Here is a 14,066-nt window from a genome sequence, read left to right as displayed (position 1 = left end):
GGAGCAGCAGCGAGGGGAGAGGAGCAGCAGTGGGGAGAGAGGAGCAGCAGCGGGGAGAGAGGAGAAGCAGCGGGGAGAGAGGAGCAGCAGCGGGGAGAGAGGAGCAGCAGCGGGGCGAGAGGAGCAGCAGCGGGGCGAGGGGAGCAGCAACAGGAAAAGAGGAGCAGCAGCAGGGCGAGAGGAGCTGCAGCGGGGAGAGAGGAGAAGCAACAGGAAGAGAGGAGTAGCAGCGGGGAGAGAGGAGCAGCAGCGAGGGGAGAGGAGTAGCAGCGAGGGGAGAGGAGTAGCAGCGAGGGGAGAGGAGCAGCAGCGAGGAGGGAGCAGCAGCAACAGGAAGAGAGGAGCAGCAGCGGGGAGAGAGGAGCAGCAGCGGGGAGAGAGGAGCAGCAGCGAGGGGAGAGGAGTAGCAGCGAGGGGAGAGGCGCAGTAGCGAGGAGAGAGGAGCAGCAAAAGGAGGAGAGGAGTAGAGCGGGGAGAGAGGAGCAGCAGCGAGGGGAGAGGAGAAGCAGCGAGGAGAGAGGAGCAGCAACAGGAAAAGAGGAGCAGCAGCAGGGTGAGAGGAGAGGCAGCAAGGGGAGAGGAGTAGCAGTGGGGAGAAAGGAGCAGCAGCGGGGAGAGAGGAACGGCAGCGGGGAAAGAGGTGCAGCAGCGAGCGGAGAGGAGTAGCAGCGAGGGGAGAGGAGTAGCAGCGACGGGAGAGGAGCAGCAGCGAGGGGAGAGGAGCAGCAGCGAGGAGGGAGCAGCAGCAACAGGAAGAGAGGAGCAGCAGCAGGGTGAGAGGAGAGGCAGCAAGGGGAGAGGAGTAGCAGCGAGGAGAGAGGAGCAGCAACAGGAAAAGAGCAGCAGCAGCAGGGCGAGAGGAGCTGCAACGGGGAGAGTGGAGCAGCAGTGGGGAGCGAGGAGCAGCAGCGGGGAGAGGGCGGCAGCAGCAAGGGGAGAGGAGCAGCAGCGGGGCGAGAGGAGCTGCAGCGGGGAGAGAGGAGCAGCAGCGAGGGGAGAGGAGTAACAGCGAGGTGAGAGGAGCAGCAGCGAGGAGGGAGCAGCAGCAACAGGAAAAGAGGAACAGCAGCTGGGCGAGAGGAGCTGCAGCGGGGAGAGAGGAGCAGCAGCGAGGTGAGAGGAGCAGCAGCGGGGGGAGAGGAGTAACAGCGAGGTGAGAGAAGTAGCAGCGAGGAGGGAGCAGCAGCAACAGGAAGAGAGGAGCAGCAGCGGGGAGAGAGGAGCAGCAGCAGGGAGAGAGGAGCAGCAACTGGAAGTGAGGAGTAGCAGCGGGCAGGGAGGAGCAGCAGCGAGGGGAGAGGAGTAGCAGCGAGGGGAGAGGAGTAGCAGCGAGGGGAGCGGAGCAGCAGCGAGAAGAGGAGCAGCAGCGCGGCGAAAGGAGCTGTAGCGGGGAGAGAGGAGCGGCAGCGAGGGGAGAGGTGCAGCAGCGAGGGGAGAAGAGCAGAAGCGAGGGGAGAGGAGCAGCAGCGGGGAGTGAGGAGCGGAAGCAAGGTGAGAGGAGTAGCAGCGAGGAGAGAGGAGCAGCAACAGGAAAAGAGTAGCAGCAGCAGGCCGAGAGGAGCTGCAGCGGGGAGAGAGGAGCAGCAGCGGGGAGAGAGGAGCAGCAGCGGGGAGAGAGGAGCAGCAGCTGGGAGAGAGGAGCAGCAGCGGGGAGAGAGCAGCAGCAGCGAGGGGAGAGGAGCAGCAACAGGAAAAGAGGAACAGCAGCAGGGCGAGAGGAGCTGCAGCGGGGAGAGAGGAGCAGCAACGAGGGGAGAGGAGTAGCAGCGAGGAGAGAGGAGCAGCAACAGGAAGAGAGGAGTAACAGTGGGGAGAGAAGAGCAGCAATGATGGGAGAGGAGTAGCAGCGAGGGGAGAGGAGCAGAAGCGAGGAGGGAGCAGCAGCAACAGGAAGAGAGGAGCAGCAGCGGGGAGAGAGGAGCAGCAGCGGGGAGAGAGGAGCAGCAGCGAGGCGAGAGGAGTAGCACGAGGGGAGATGAGTAGCAGCGAGGGGAGAGGAGCAGCAGCGAGGAGAGAGGAGTAGCAGCGAGGGGAGAGGAGTAGCAGCGAGGGGAGAAAAGTAGCAGCGAGGCGAGTGGAGCAGCTGCGAGGAGGGAGCAGCAGCAACAGGACGAGAGGAGCAGCAGCGGGGAGAGGAGCAGCAGCGCGATGAGAGAAGCTGCAGCGGGGAGAGAGGAGCGGCAGCGAGGAGAGAGTAGTAGCAGTGAGGAGAGAGGAGCAGCAACAGGAAAAGAGTAGTAGCAGCAGGGCGAGAGGATCTGCAGCGGGGAGAGAGGAGCAGCAGCGGGGAGAGAGGAGCAGCAGCGGGGAGAGAGGAGCAGAAGCGGGGGGAGAGGAGCAGCAGCGGGGGGAGAGGAGCAGCAGCGTGGGGAGAGGAGCAGCAACAGGGCGAGAGGAGCTGCAGTGGGGAGAGAGGAGCATCAGCGAGGGGAGAGGAGTAGCAGCGAGGGGAGGGGAGCAGCAGCGGGGCGAGGGGAGCAGCAGCGGGGCGAGGGGACCACCAGTGGGGCGAGAGCAGCAGCAGCGGGGCGAGAGCAGCAGCAGCGGGGAGAGAGGAGCAGCAGCGGGGAGAGAGGAGCAGCAGTGAGGGGAGAGGAGCAGCAGCGAGGGGAGAAGAGCAGCAGCGAGGGAAGAGGAGCAGCAGCGGGGAGAGAGGAGCTGCAGCGGGGAGAGAGGAGCAGCAGCGAGGGGAGAGGAGTAACAGCGAGGTGAGAGGAGCAGCAGCGAGGAGGGAGCAGCAGCAACAGGAAAAGAGGAACAGCAGCTGGGCGAGAGGAGCTGCAGCGGGGAGAGAGGAGCAGCAGCGAGGTGAGAGGAGCAGCAGCGGGGGGAGAGGAGAGGCAGCAAGGGGAGAGGAGTAGCAGTGGGGAGAAAGGAGCAGCAGCGGGGAGAGAGGAACGGCAGCGGGGAAAGAGGTGCAGCAGCGAGCGGAGAGGAGTAGCAGCGAGGGGAGAGGAGTAGCAGCGACGGGAGAGGAGCAGCAGCGAGGGGAGAGGAGCAGCAGCGAGGAGGGAGCAGCAGCAACAGGAAGAGAGGAGCAGCAGCAGGGCGAGAGGAGCTGCAACGGGGAGAGTGGAGCAGTAGTGGGGAGCGAGGAGCAGCAGCGCGGAGAGGGCAGCAGCAGCAAGGGGAGAGGAGCAGCAGCGGGGCGAGAGGAGCTGCAGCGGGGAGAGAGGAGCAGCAGCGAGGGGAGAGGAGTAACAGCGAGGTGAGAGGAGCAGCAGCGAGGAGGGAGCAGCAGCAACAGGAAAAGAGGAACAGCAGCTGGGCGAGAGGAGCTGCAGCGGGGAGAGAGGAGCAGCAGCGAGGTGAGAGGAGCAGCAGCGGGGGGAGAGGAGTAACAGCGAGGTGAGAGGAGCAGCAGCGAGGAGGGAGCAGCAGCAACAGGAAAAGAGGAACAGCAGCTGGGCGAGAGGAGCTGCAGCGGGGAGAGAGGAGCAGCAGCGAGGTGAGAGGAGCAGCAGCGAGGTGAGAGAAGTAGCAGCGAGGAGGGAGCAGCAGCAACAGGAAGAGAGGAGCAGCAGCGGGGAGAGAGGAGCAGCAGCAGGGAGAGAGGAGCAGCAACTGGAAGTGAGGAGTAGCAGCGGGCAGGGAGGAGCAGCAGCGAGGGGAGAGGAGTAGCAGCGAGGGGAGAGGAGTAGCAGCGAGGGGAGAGGAGCAGCAGCGAGAAGAGGAGCAGCAGCGCGGCGAAAGGAGCTGTAGCGGGGAGAGAGGAGCGGCAGCGAGGGGAGAGGTGCAACAGCGAGGGGAGAAGAGCAGAAGCGAGGGGAGAGGAGCAGCAGCGGGGAGTGAGGAGCGGAAGCAAGGTGAGAGGAGTAGCAGCGAGGAGAGAGGAGCAGCAACAGGAAAAGAGTAGCAGCAGCAGGCCGAGAGGAGCTGCAGCGGGGAGAGAGGAGCAGCAGCGGGGAGAGAGGAGCAGCAGCGGGGAGAGAGGAGCAGCAGCTGGGAGAGAGGAGCAGCAGCGGGGAGAGAGCAGCAGCAGCGAGGGGAGAGGAGCAGCAACAGGAAAAGAGGAACAGCAGCAGGGCGAGAGGAGCTGCAGCGGGGAGAGAGGAGCAGCAACGAGGGGAGAGGAGTAGCAGCGAGGAGAGAGGAGCAGCAACAGGAAGAGAGGAGTAACAGTGGGGAGAGAAGAGCAGCAATGATGGGAGAGGAGTAGCAGCGAGGGGAGAGGTGTAGCAGCGAGGGGAGAGGAGCAGAAGCGAGGAGGGAGCAGCAGCAACAGGAAGAGAGGAGCAGCAGCGGGGAGAGAGGAGCAGCAGCGGGGAGAGATGAGCAGCAGCGAGGCGAGAGGAGTAGCACGAGGGGAGATGAGTAGCAGCGAGGGGAGTGGAGCAGCAGCGAGGAGAGAGGAGTAGCAGCGAGGGGAGAGGAGTAGCAGCGAGGGGAGAAAAGTAGCAGCGAGGGGAGTGGAGCAGCTGCGAGGAGGGAGCAGCAGCAACAGGACGAGAGGAGCAGCAGCGGGGAGAGGAGCAGCAGCGCGATGAGAGAAGCTGCAGCGGGGAGAGAGGAGCGGCAGCGAGGAGAGAGTAGTAGCAGTGAGGAGAGAGGAGCAGCAACAGGAAAAGAGTAGTAGCAGCAGGGCGAGAGGATCTGCAGCGGGGAGAGAGGAGCAGCAGCGGGGAGAGAGGAGCAGCAGCGGGGAGAGAGGAGCAGAAGCGGGCGGAGAGGAGCAGCAGCGGGGGGAGAGGAGCAGCAGCGTGGGGAGAGGAGCAGCAACAGGGCGAGAGGAGCTGCAGTGGGGAGAGAGGAGCATCAGCGAGGGGAGAGGAGTATCAGCGAGGGGAGGGGAGCAGCAGCGGGGCGATGGGAACAGCAGCGGGGCGAGGGGACCACCAGTGGGGCGAGAGCAGCAGCAGCGGGGCGAGAGCAGCAGCAGCGGGGAGAGAGGAGCAGCAGCGGGGAGAGAGGAGCAGCAGTGAGGGGAGAGGAGCAGCAGCGAGGGGAGAAGAGCAGCAGCGAGGGAAGAGGAGCAGCAGCGGGGAGAGAGGAGCAGCATCGGGGAGAGAGGAGCAGCAGCGGGGAGAGAGGAGCAGCAGCGAGAGGAGAAGAGCAGCAGCAGGGAGAGAGGAGCAGCAGCGGGGAGAGAGGAGGAGCAACGATGGGAGAGGAGTAGCAGCGTGGGGAGAGGAGTAGCAGCGAGCGGAGTGGAGCAGAAGCGAGGAGGGAGCAGCAGCAACAGGAAGAGAGGAGCAGCAGCGGGGAGAGAGGAGCAGCAGCGGGGAGAGAGGAGCAGCAGCGAGGCGAGAGGAGTAGCACGAGGGCAGGTGAGTAGCAGCGAGGGGAGAGGAGCAGCAGCGAGGAGAGATGGGCAGCAACAGGAAGAGAGGAGTAGCAGCAGGGAGAGAGGAGCAGCAGCGAGGGGAGAGGAGTAGCAGCAAGGGGAGAGGAGTAGCAGTGAGGGAGAGGAGTAGCAGCGAGGGGAGTGGAGCAGCCGCGAGGAGGGAGCAGCAGCAACAGGACGAGAGGAGCAGCAGCGCGGAGAGGAGCAGCAGCGCGATGAGAGGAGCTGCAGCGGGGAGAGAGGAGCGGCAGCGAGGAGAGAGGAGTAGCACCGAGAAGAGAGGAGCAGCAACAGGAAAAGAGTAGTAGCAGCAGGGCGAGAGGATCTGCAGCGGGGAGAGAGGAGCAGCAGCGGGGAGAGAGGAGCAGCAGCGGGGAGAGAGGAGCAGCAGCGGGGGGAGAGGAGCAGCAGCGGGGGGGAGAGGAGCAGCAGCGTGGGGAGAGGAGCAGCAGCAGGGCGAGAGGAGCTGCAGTGGGGAGAGAGGAGCATCAGCGAAGGGAGAGGAGTATCAGCGAGGGGAGGGGAGCAGCAGCGGGGCGATGGGAACAGCAGCGGGGCGAGGGGACCACCAGTGGGGCGAGAGCAGCAGCAGCGGGGCGAGAGCAGCAGCAGCGGGGAGAGAGGAGCAGCAGCGGGGAGAGAGGAGCAGCAGTGAGGGGAGAGGAGCAGCAGCGAGGGGAGAAGAGCAGCAGCGAGGGAAGAGGAGCAGCAGCGGGGAGAGAGGAGCAGCATCGGGGAGAGAGGAGCAGCAGCGGGGAGAGAGGAGCAGCAGCGAGAGGAGAAGAGCAGCAGCAGGGAGAGAGGAGCAGCAGCGGGGAGAGAGGAGGAGCAACGATGGGAGAGGAGTAGCAGCGTGGGGAGAGGAGTAGCAGCGAGCGGAGTGGAGCAGAAGCGAGGAGGGAGCAGCAGCAACAGGAAGAGAGGAGCAGCAGCGGGGAGAGAGGAGCAGCAGCGGGGAGAGAGGAGCAGCAGCGAGGCGAGAGGAGTAGCACGAGGGCAGGTGAGTAGCAGCGAGGGGAGAGGAGCAGCAGCGAGGAGAGATGGGCAGCAACAGGAAGAGAGGAGTAGCAGCAGGGAGAGAGGAGCAGCAGCGAGGGGAGAGGAGTAGCAGCAAGGGGAGAGGAGTAGCAGTGAGGGAGAGGAGTAGCAGCGAGGGGAGTGGAGCAGCCGCGAGGAGGGAGCAGCAGCAACAGGACGAGAGGAGCAGCAGCGCGGAGAGGAGCAGCAGCGCGATGAGAGGAGCTGCAGCGGGGAGAGAGGAGCGGCAGCGAGGAGAGAGGAGTAGCACCGAGAAGAGAGGAGCAGCAACAGGAAAAGAGTAGTAGCAGCAGGGCGAGAGGATCTGCAGCGGGGAGAGAGGAGCAGCAGCGGGGAGAGAGGAGCAGCAGCGGGGAGAGAGGAGCAGCAGCGGGGGGAGAGGAGCAGCAGCGGGGGGGAGAGGAGCAGCAGCGTGGGGAGAGGAGCAGCAGCAGGGCGAGAGGAGCTGCAGTGGGGAGAGAGGAGCATCAGCGAAGGGAGAGGAGTAGCAGCGAGGTGAGGGGAGCAGGAGCGGGGCGAGCGGAGCAGCAGCGGGGCGAGGGGAGCACCAGCGGGGCGAGGGGAGCACCAGCGGGGCGACAACAGCAGCAGCGGGGTGAGAGCAGCTGTACCGGGGCGAGAGCAGCAGCGAGGGGAGAGGAGTAGCAGCGAGGGGAGAAGAGCAGCAGCGAGGGAAGAGGAGCAGCAGCGGGGACAGAGGAGCAGCAGCGGGGAGAGAGGAGCAGCAGCGGGGAGAGAGGAGCAGCTGAGGGGAGAGAGGAGCAGCAGTGAGAGGAGACGAGCAGCAGCAGGGAGGGAGGAGCAGCAGTGGGGAGATACAAGCAGCAGTGGGGAGAGAGGAGCAGCAGTGGGGAGAGAGGAGCAGCAGCGGGGAGAGAGGAGTGGCAGCGAGGGGAGAGGAGTAGCAGCGAGGAGAGAGGAGCAGCAACAGGAAAAGAGTAGTAGCAGCAGGGCGAGAGGATCTGCAGTGGGGAGAGTGGAGCAGCAGCGAGGATAGAGGAGCAGCATCGAGGGGAGAGGAGCAGCATCGAGGGGAGAGGAGTAGCAGCGAGGAGAGAGGAGCAGCAACAGGAAAAGAGTAGTAGCAGCAGGGCGAGAGGATCTGCAGCGGGGAGAGTGGAGCAGCAGCGAGGATAGAGGAGCAGCATCGAGGGGGGAGCAGCAGCAACTGGACGAGAGGAGCAGCAGCGGGGAGAGAGGAGCCGCAGCGGGGAGAGAGGAGCTGCAGCGGGGAGAGAGGAGCAGCAGCGAGGGGAGAGGAGTAGCAGCGAGGGGAGAGGAGTAACAGCGAGGGGAGAGGAGTAGCAGCGAGGGGAGAGGAGAAGCAGCGAGGGGAGAGGAGCAGCAGCGGGGAGAGGAGCAGCAGCGCGGCGAGAGGAGCTGCAGCGGGGAGGGGGAGCGGCAGCGAGGGGAGAGGAGTAGCAGCGAGGAGAGAGGAGCAGCAACAGGAAGAGAGGAGTAGCAGTGGGGAGAGAGGAGCAGCAACGATGGGAGAGGAGTAGCAGCGTGGGGAGAGGAGTAGCAGCGAGGGGAGAAGAGCAGCAGCGAGGGAGAGGAGCAGCAACGGCGGAGAGGATCTGCATCGGGGAGAGAGGAGCAGCAGCGGGGAGAGAGTAGCAGCATCGAGGGGAGAGGAGCAGCAGCGGGGCGAGTGGAGCAGCAACAGGAAAAGAGGAACAGCAGCTGGGCGAGAGGAGCTGCAGCGGGGAGAGAGGAGCAGCAGCGAGGGGAGAGGAGTAGCAGCGAGGGGAGAGGAGTTGCAGCGAGGGGAGAGGAGCAGCAGCGAGGAGGGATCAGCAGCAACAGGAAGAGAGGAGCAGCAGCAGGGTGAGAGGAGAGGCAGCAAGGGGAGAGGAGTAGCAGCGAGGAGAGAGGAGCAGCAACAGGAAAAGAGCAGCAGCAGCAGGGCGAGAGGAGCTGCAACGGGGAGAGTGGAGCAGCAGTGGGGAGCGAGGAGCAGCAGCGGGGAGAGGGCAGCAGCAGCAAGGGGAGAGGAGCAGCAGCGGGGCGAGAGGAGCTGCAGCGGGGAGAGAGGAGCAGCAGCGAGGGGAGAGGAGTAACAGCGAGGTGAGAGGAGCAGCAGCGAGGAGGGAGCAGCAGCAACAGGAAAAGAGGAACAGCAGCTGGGCGAGAGGAGCTGCAGCGGGGAGAGAGGAGCAGCAGCGAGGTGAGAGGAGCAGCAGCGGGGGGAGAGGAGTAACAGCGAGGTGAGAGAAGTAGCAGCGAGGAGGGAGCAGCAGCAACAGGAAGAGAGGAGCAGCAGCGGGGAGAGAGGAGCAGCAGCAGGGAGAGAGGAGCAGCAACTGGAAGTGAGGAGTAGCAGCGGGCAGGGAGGAGCAGCAGCGAGGGGAGAGGAGTAGCAGCGAGGGGAGAGGAGTAGCAGCGAGGGGAGAGGAGCAGCAGCGAGAAGAGGAGCAGCAGCGCGGCGAAAGGAGCTGTAGCGGGGAGAGAGGAGTGGCAGCGAGGGGAGAGGTGCAGCAGCGAGGGGAGAATAGCAGAAGCGAGGGGAGAGGAGCAGCAGCGGGGAGTGAGGAGCGGAAGCAAGGTGAGAGGAGTAGCAGCGAGGAGAGAGGAGCAGCAACAGGAAAAGAGTAGCAGCAGCAGGCCGAGAGGAGCTGCAGCGGGGAGAGAGGAGCAGCAGCGGGGAGAGAGGAGCAGCAGCGGGGAGAGAGGAGCAGCAGCTGGGAGAGAGGAGCAGCAGCGGGGAGAGAGCAGCAGCAGCGAGGGGAGAGGAGCAGCAACAGGAAAAGAGGAACAGCAGCAGGGCGAGAGGAGCTGCAGCGGGGAGAGAGGAGCAGCAACGAGGGGAGAGGAGTAGCAGCGAGGAGAGAGGAGCAGCAACAGGAAGAGAGGAGTAACAGTGGGGAGAGAAGAGCAGCAATGATGGGAGAGGAGTAGCAGCGAGGGGAGAGGTGTAGCAGCGAGGGGAGAGGAGCAGAAGCGAGGAGGGAGCAGCAGCAACAGGAAGAGAGGAGCAGCAGCGGGGAGAGAGGAGCAGCAGCGGGGAGAGAGGAGCAGCAGCGAGGCGAGAGGAGTAGCACGAGGGGAGATGAGTAGCAGCGAGGGGAGTGGAGCAGCAGCGAGGAGAGAGGAGTAGCAGCGAGGGGAGAGGAGTAGCAGCGAGGGGAGAAAAGTAGCAGCGAGGGGAGTGGAGCAGCTGCGAGGAGGGAGCAGCAGCAACAGGACGAGAGGAGCAGCAGCGGGGAGAGGAGCAGCAGCGCGATGAGAGAAGCTGCAGCGGGGAGTGAGGAGCGGCAGCGAGGAGAGAGTAGTAGCAGTGAGGAGAGAGGAGCAGCAACAGGAAAAGAGTAGTAGCAGCAGGGCGAGAGGATCTGCAGCGGGGAGAGAGGAGCAGCAGCGGGGAGAGAGGAGCAGCAGCGGGGAGAGAGGAGCAGAAGCGGGGGGAGAGGAGCAGCAGCGGGGGGAGAGGAGCAGCAGCGTGGGGAGAGGAGCAGCAACAGGGCGAGAGGAGCTGCAGTGGGGAGAGAGGAGCATCAGCGAGGGGAGAGGAGTAGCAGCGAGGGGAGGGGAGCAGCAGCGGGGCGAGGGGAGCAGCAGCGGGGCGAGGGGACCACCAGTGGGGCGAGAGCAGCAGCAGCGGGGCGAGAGCAGCAGCAGCGGGGAGAGAGGAGCAGCAGCGGGGAGAGAGGAGCAGCAGTGAGGGGAGAGGAGCAGCAGCGAGGGGAGAAGAGCAGCAGCGAGGGAAGAGGAGCAGCAGCGGGGAGAGAGGAGCAGCATCGGGGAGAGAGGAGCAGCAGCGGGGAGAGAGGAGCAGAAGCGAGAGGAGAAGAGCAGCAGCAGGGAGAGAGGAGCAGCAGCGGGGAGAGAGGAGGAGCAACGATGGGAGAGGAGTAGCAGCGTGGGGAGAGGAGTAGCAGCGAGCGGAGTGGAGCAGAAGCGAGGAGGGAGCAGCAGCAACAGGAAGAGAGGAGCAGCAGCGGGGAGAGAGGAGCAGCAGCGGGGAGAGAGGAGCAGCATCGAGGGGAGAGGAGCAGCATCGAGGGGAGAGGAGTAGCAGCGAGGAGAGAGGAGCAGCAACAGGAAAAGAGTAGTAGCAGCAGGGCGAGAGGATCTGCAGCGGGGAGAGTGGAGCAGCAGCGAGGATAGAGGAGCAGCATCGAGGGGGGAGCAGCAGCAACTGGACGAGAGGAGCAGCAGCGGGGAGAGAGGAGCCGCAGCGGGGAGAGAGGAGCTGCAGCGGGGAGAGAGGAGCAGCAGCGAGGGGAGAGGAGTAGCAGCGAGGGGAGAGGAGTAACAGCGAGGGGAGAGGAGTAGCAGCGAGGGGAGAGGAGAAGCAGCGAGGGGAGAGGAGCAGCAGCGGGGAGAGGAGCAGCAGCGCGGCGAGAGGAGCTGCAGCGGGGAGGGGGAGCGGCAGCGAGGGGAGAGGAGTAGCAGCGAGGAGAGAGGAGCAGCAACAGGAAGAGAGGAGTAGCAGTGGGGAGAGAGGAGCAGCAACGATGGGAGAGGAGTAGCAGCGTGGGGAGAGGAGTAGCAGCGAGGGGAGAAGAGCAGCAGCGAGGGAGAGGAGCAGCAACGGCGGAGAGGATCTGCATCGGGGAGAGAGGAGCAGCAGCGGGGAGAGAGTAGCAGCATCGAGGGGAGAGGAGCAGCAGCGGGGCGAGTGGAGCAGCAACAGGAAAAGAGGAACAGCAGCTGGGCGAGAGGAGCTGCAGCGGGGAGAGAGGAGCAGCAGCGAGGGGAGAGGAGTAGCAGCGAGGGGAGAGGAGTTGCAGCGAGGGGAGAGGAGCAGCAGCGAGGAGGGATCAGCAGCAACAGGAAGAGAGGAGCAGCAGCAGGGTGAGAGGAGAGGCAGCAAGGGGAGAGGAGTAGCAGCGAGGAGAGAGGAGCAGCAACAGGAAAAGAGCAGCAGCAGCAGGGCGAGAGGAGCTGCAACGGGGAGAGTGGAGCAGCAGTGGGGAGCGAGGAGCAGCAGCGGGGAGAGGGCAGCAGCAGCAAGGGGAGAGGAGCAGCAGCGGGGCGAGAGGAGCTGCAGCGGGGAGAGAGGAGCAGCAGCGAGGGGAGAGGAGTAACAGCGAGGTGAGAGGAGCAGCAGCGAGGAGGGAGCAGCAGCAACAGGAAAAGAGGAACAGCAGCTGGGCGAGAGGAGCTGCAGCGGGGAGAGAGGAGCAGCAGCGAGGTGAGAGGAGCAGCAGCGGGGGGAGAGGAGTAACAGCGAGGTGAGAGAAGTAGCAGCGAGGAGGGAGCAGCAGCAACAGGAAGAGAGGAGCAGCAGCGGGGAGAGAGGAGCAGCAGCAGGGAGAGAGGAGCAGCAACTGGAAGTGAGGAGTAGCAGCGGGCAGGGAGGAGCAGCAGCGAGGGGAGAGGAGTAGCAGCGAGGGGAGAGGAGTAGCAGCGAGGGGAGAGGAGCAGCAGCGAGAAGAGGAGCAGCAGCGCGGCGAAAGGAGCTGTAGCGGGGAGAGAGGAGTGGCAGCGAGGGGAGAGGTGCAGCAGCGAGGGGAGAATAGCAGAAGCGAGGGGAGAGGAGCAGCAGCGGGGAGTGAGGAGCGGAAGCAAGGTGAGAGGAGTAGCAGCGAGGAGAGAGGAGCAGCAACAGGAAAAGAGTAGCAGCAGCAGGCCGAGAGGAGCTGCAGCGGGGAGAGAGGAGCAGCAGCGGGGAGAGAGGAGCAGCAGCGGGGAGAGAGGAGCAGCAGCTGGGAGAGAGGAGCAGCAGCGGGGAGAGAGCAGCAGCAGCGAGGGGAGAGGAGCAGCAACAGGAAAAGAGGAACAGCAGCAGGGCGAGAGGAGCTGCAGCGGGGAGAGAGGAGCAGCAACGAGGGGAGAGGAGTAGCAGCGAGGAGAGAGGAGCAGCAACAGGAAGAGAGGAGTAACAGTGGGGAGAGAAGAGCAGCAATGATGGGAGAGGAGTAGCAGCGAGGGGAGAGGTGTAGCAGCGAGGGGAGAGGAGCAGAAGCGAGGAGGGAGCAGCAGCAACAGGAAGAGAGGAGCAGCAGCGGGGAGAGAGGAGCAGCAGCGGGGAGAGAGGAGCAGCAGCGAGGCGAGAGGAGTAGCACGAGGGGAGATGAGTAGCAGCGAGGGGAGTGGAGCAGCAGCGAGGAGAGAGGAGTAGCAGCGAGGGGAGAGGAGTAGCAGCGAGGGGAGAAAAGTAGCAGCGAGGGGAGTGGAGCAGCTGCGAGGAGGGAGCAGCAGCAACAGGACGAGAGGAGCAGCAGCGGGGAGAGGAGCAGCAGCGCGATGAGAGAAGCTGCAGCGGGGAGTGAGGAGCGGCAGCGAGGAGAGAGTAGTAGCAGTGAGGAGAGAGGAGCAGCAACAGGAAAAGAGTAGTAGCAGCAGGGCGAGAGGATCTGCAGCGGGGAGAGAGGAGCAGCAGCGGGGAGAGAGGAGCAGCAGCGGGGAGAGAGGAGCAGAAGCGGGGGGAGAGGAGCAGCAGCGGGGGGAGAGGAGCAGCAGCGTGGGGAGAGGAGCAGCAACAGGGCGAGAGGAGCTGCAGTGGGGAGAGAGGAGCATCAGCGAGGGGAGAGGAGTAGCAGCGAGGGGAGGGGAGCAGCAGCGGGGCGAGGGGAGCAGCAGCGGGGCGAGGGGACCACCAGTGGGGCGAGAGCAGCAGCAGCGGGGCGAGAGCAGCAGCAGCGGGGAGAGAGGAGCAGCAGCGGGGAGAGAGGAGCAGCAGTGAGGGGAGAGGAGCAGCAGCGAGGGGAGAAGAGCAGCAGCGAGGGAAGAGGAGCAGCAGCGGGGAGAGAGGAGCAGCATCGGGGAGAGAGGAGCAGCAGCGGGGAGAGAGGAGCAGCAGCGAGAGGAGAAGAGCAGCAGCAGGGAGAGAGGAGCAGCAGCGGGGAGAGAGGAGGAGCAACGATGGGAGAGGAGTAGCAGCGTGGGGAGAGGAGTAGCAGCGAGCGGAGTGGAGCAGAAGCGAGGAGGGAGCAGCAGCAACAGGAAGAGAGGAGCAGCAGCGGGGAGAGAGGAGCAGCAGCGGGGAGAGAGGAGCAGCAGCGAGGCGAGAGGAGTAGCACGAGGGCAGGTGAGTAGCAGCGAGGGGAGAGGAGCAGCAGCGAGGAGAGATGGGCAGCAACAGGAAGAGAGGAGTAGCAGCAGGGAGAGAGGAGCAGCAGCGAGGGGAGAGGAGTAGCAGCAAGGGGAGAGGAGTAGCAGTGAGGGAGAGGAGTAGCAGCGAGGGGAGTGGAGCAGCCGCGAGGAGGGAGCAGCAGCAACAGGACGAGAGGAGCAGCAGCGCGGAGAGGAGCAGCAGCGGGGAGAGAGGAGCAGCAGCGGGGGGAGAGGAGCAGCAGCGGGGGGGAGAGGAGCAGCAGCGGGGAGAGAGGAGCAGCAGCGGGGAGAGAGGAGCAGCAGCGGGGGGAGAGGAGCAGCAGCGGGGGGGAGAGGAGCAGCAGCGAGGCGAGAGGAGCTGCAGTGGGGAGAGAGGAGCATCAGTGAAGGGAGAGGAGCAGCAGCGGGGAGAGAGGAGCAGCAGCGGGGAGAGAGGAGCAGCAGCGGGGGGAGAGGAGCAGCAGCGGGGGGGAGAGGAGCAGCAGCAGGGCGAGAGGAGCTGCAGTGGGGAGAGAGGAGCATCAGCGAAGGGAGAGGAGTAGCAGCGAGGTGAGGGGAGCAGGAGCGGGGCGAGCGGAGCAGCAGCGGGGCGAGGGGAGCACCAGCGGGGCGACAACAGCTGCACCGGGGCGAGAGCAGCAGCGAGGGGAGAGGAGTAGCAGCGAGGGGAGAAGAGCAGCAGCGAGGGAAGAGGAGCAGCAGCGGGGACAGAGGAGCAGCAGCGGGGAGAGAGGAGCAGCAG

This window comes from Scyliorhinus torazame, chromosome 9 (assembly GCF_047496885.1).
Source record: "Scyliorhinus torazame isolate Kashiwa2021f chromosome 9, sScyTor2.1, whole genome shotgun sequence".
Taxonomy (NCBI): Eukaryota; Metazoa; Chordata; class Chondrichthyes; order Carcharhiniformes; family Scyliorhinidae; genus Scyliorhinus; species Scyliorhinus torazame.
The sequence above is the reverse complement of the archived record's forward strand: the minus strand, read 5'-3'. Positions refer to the sequence as shown.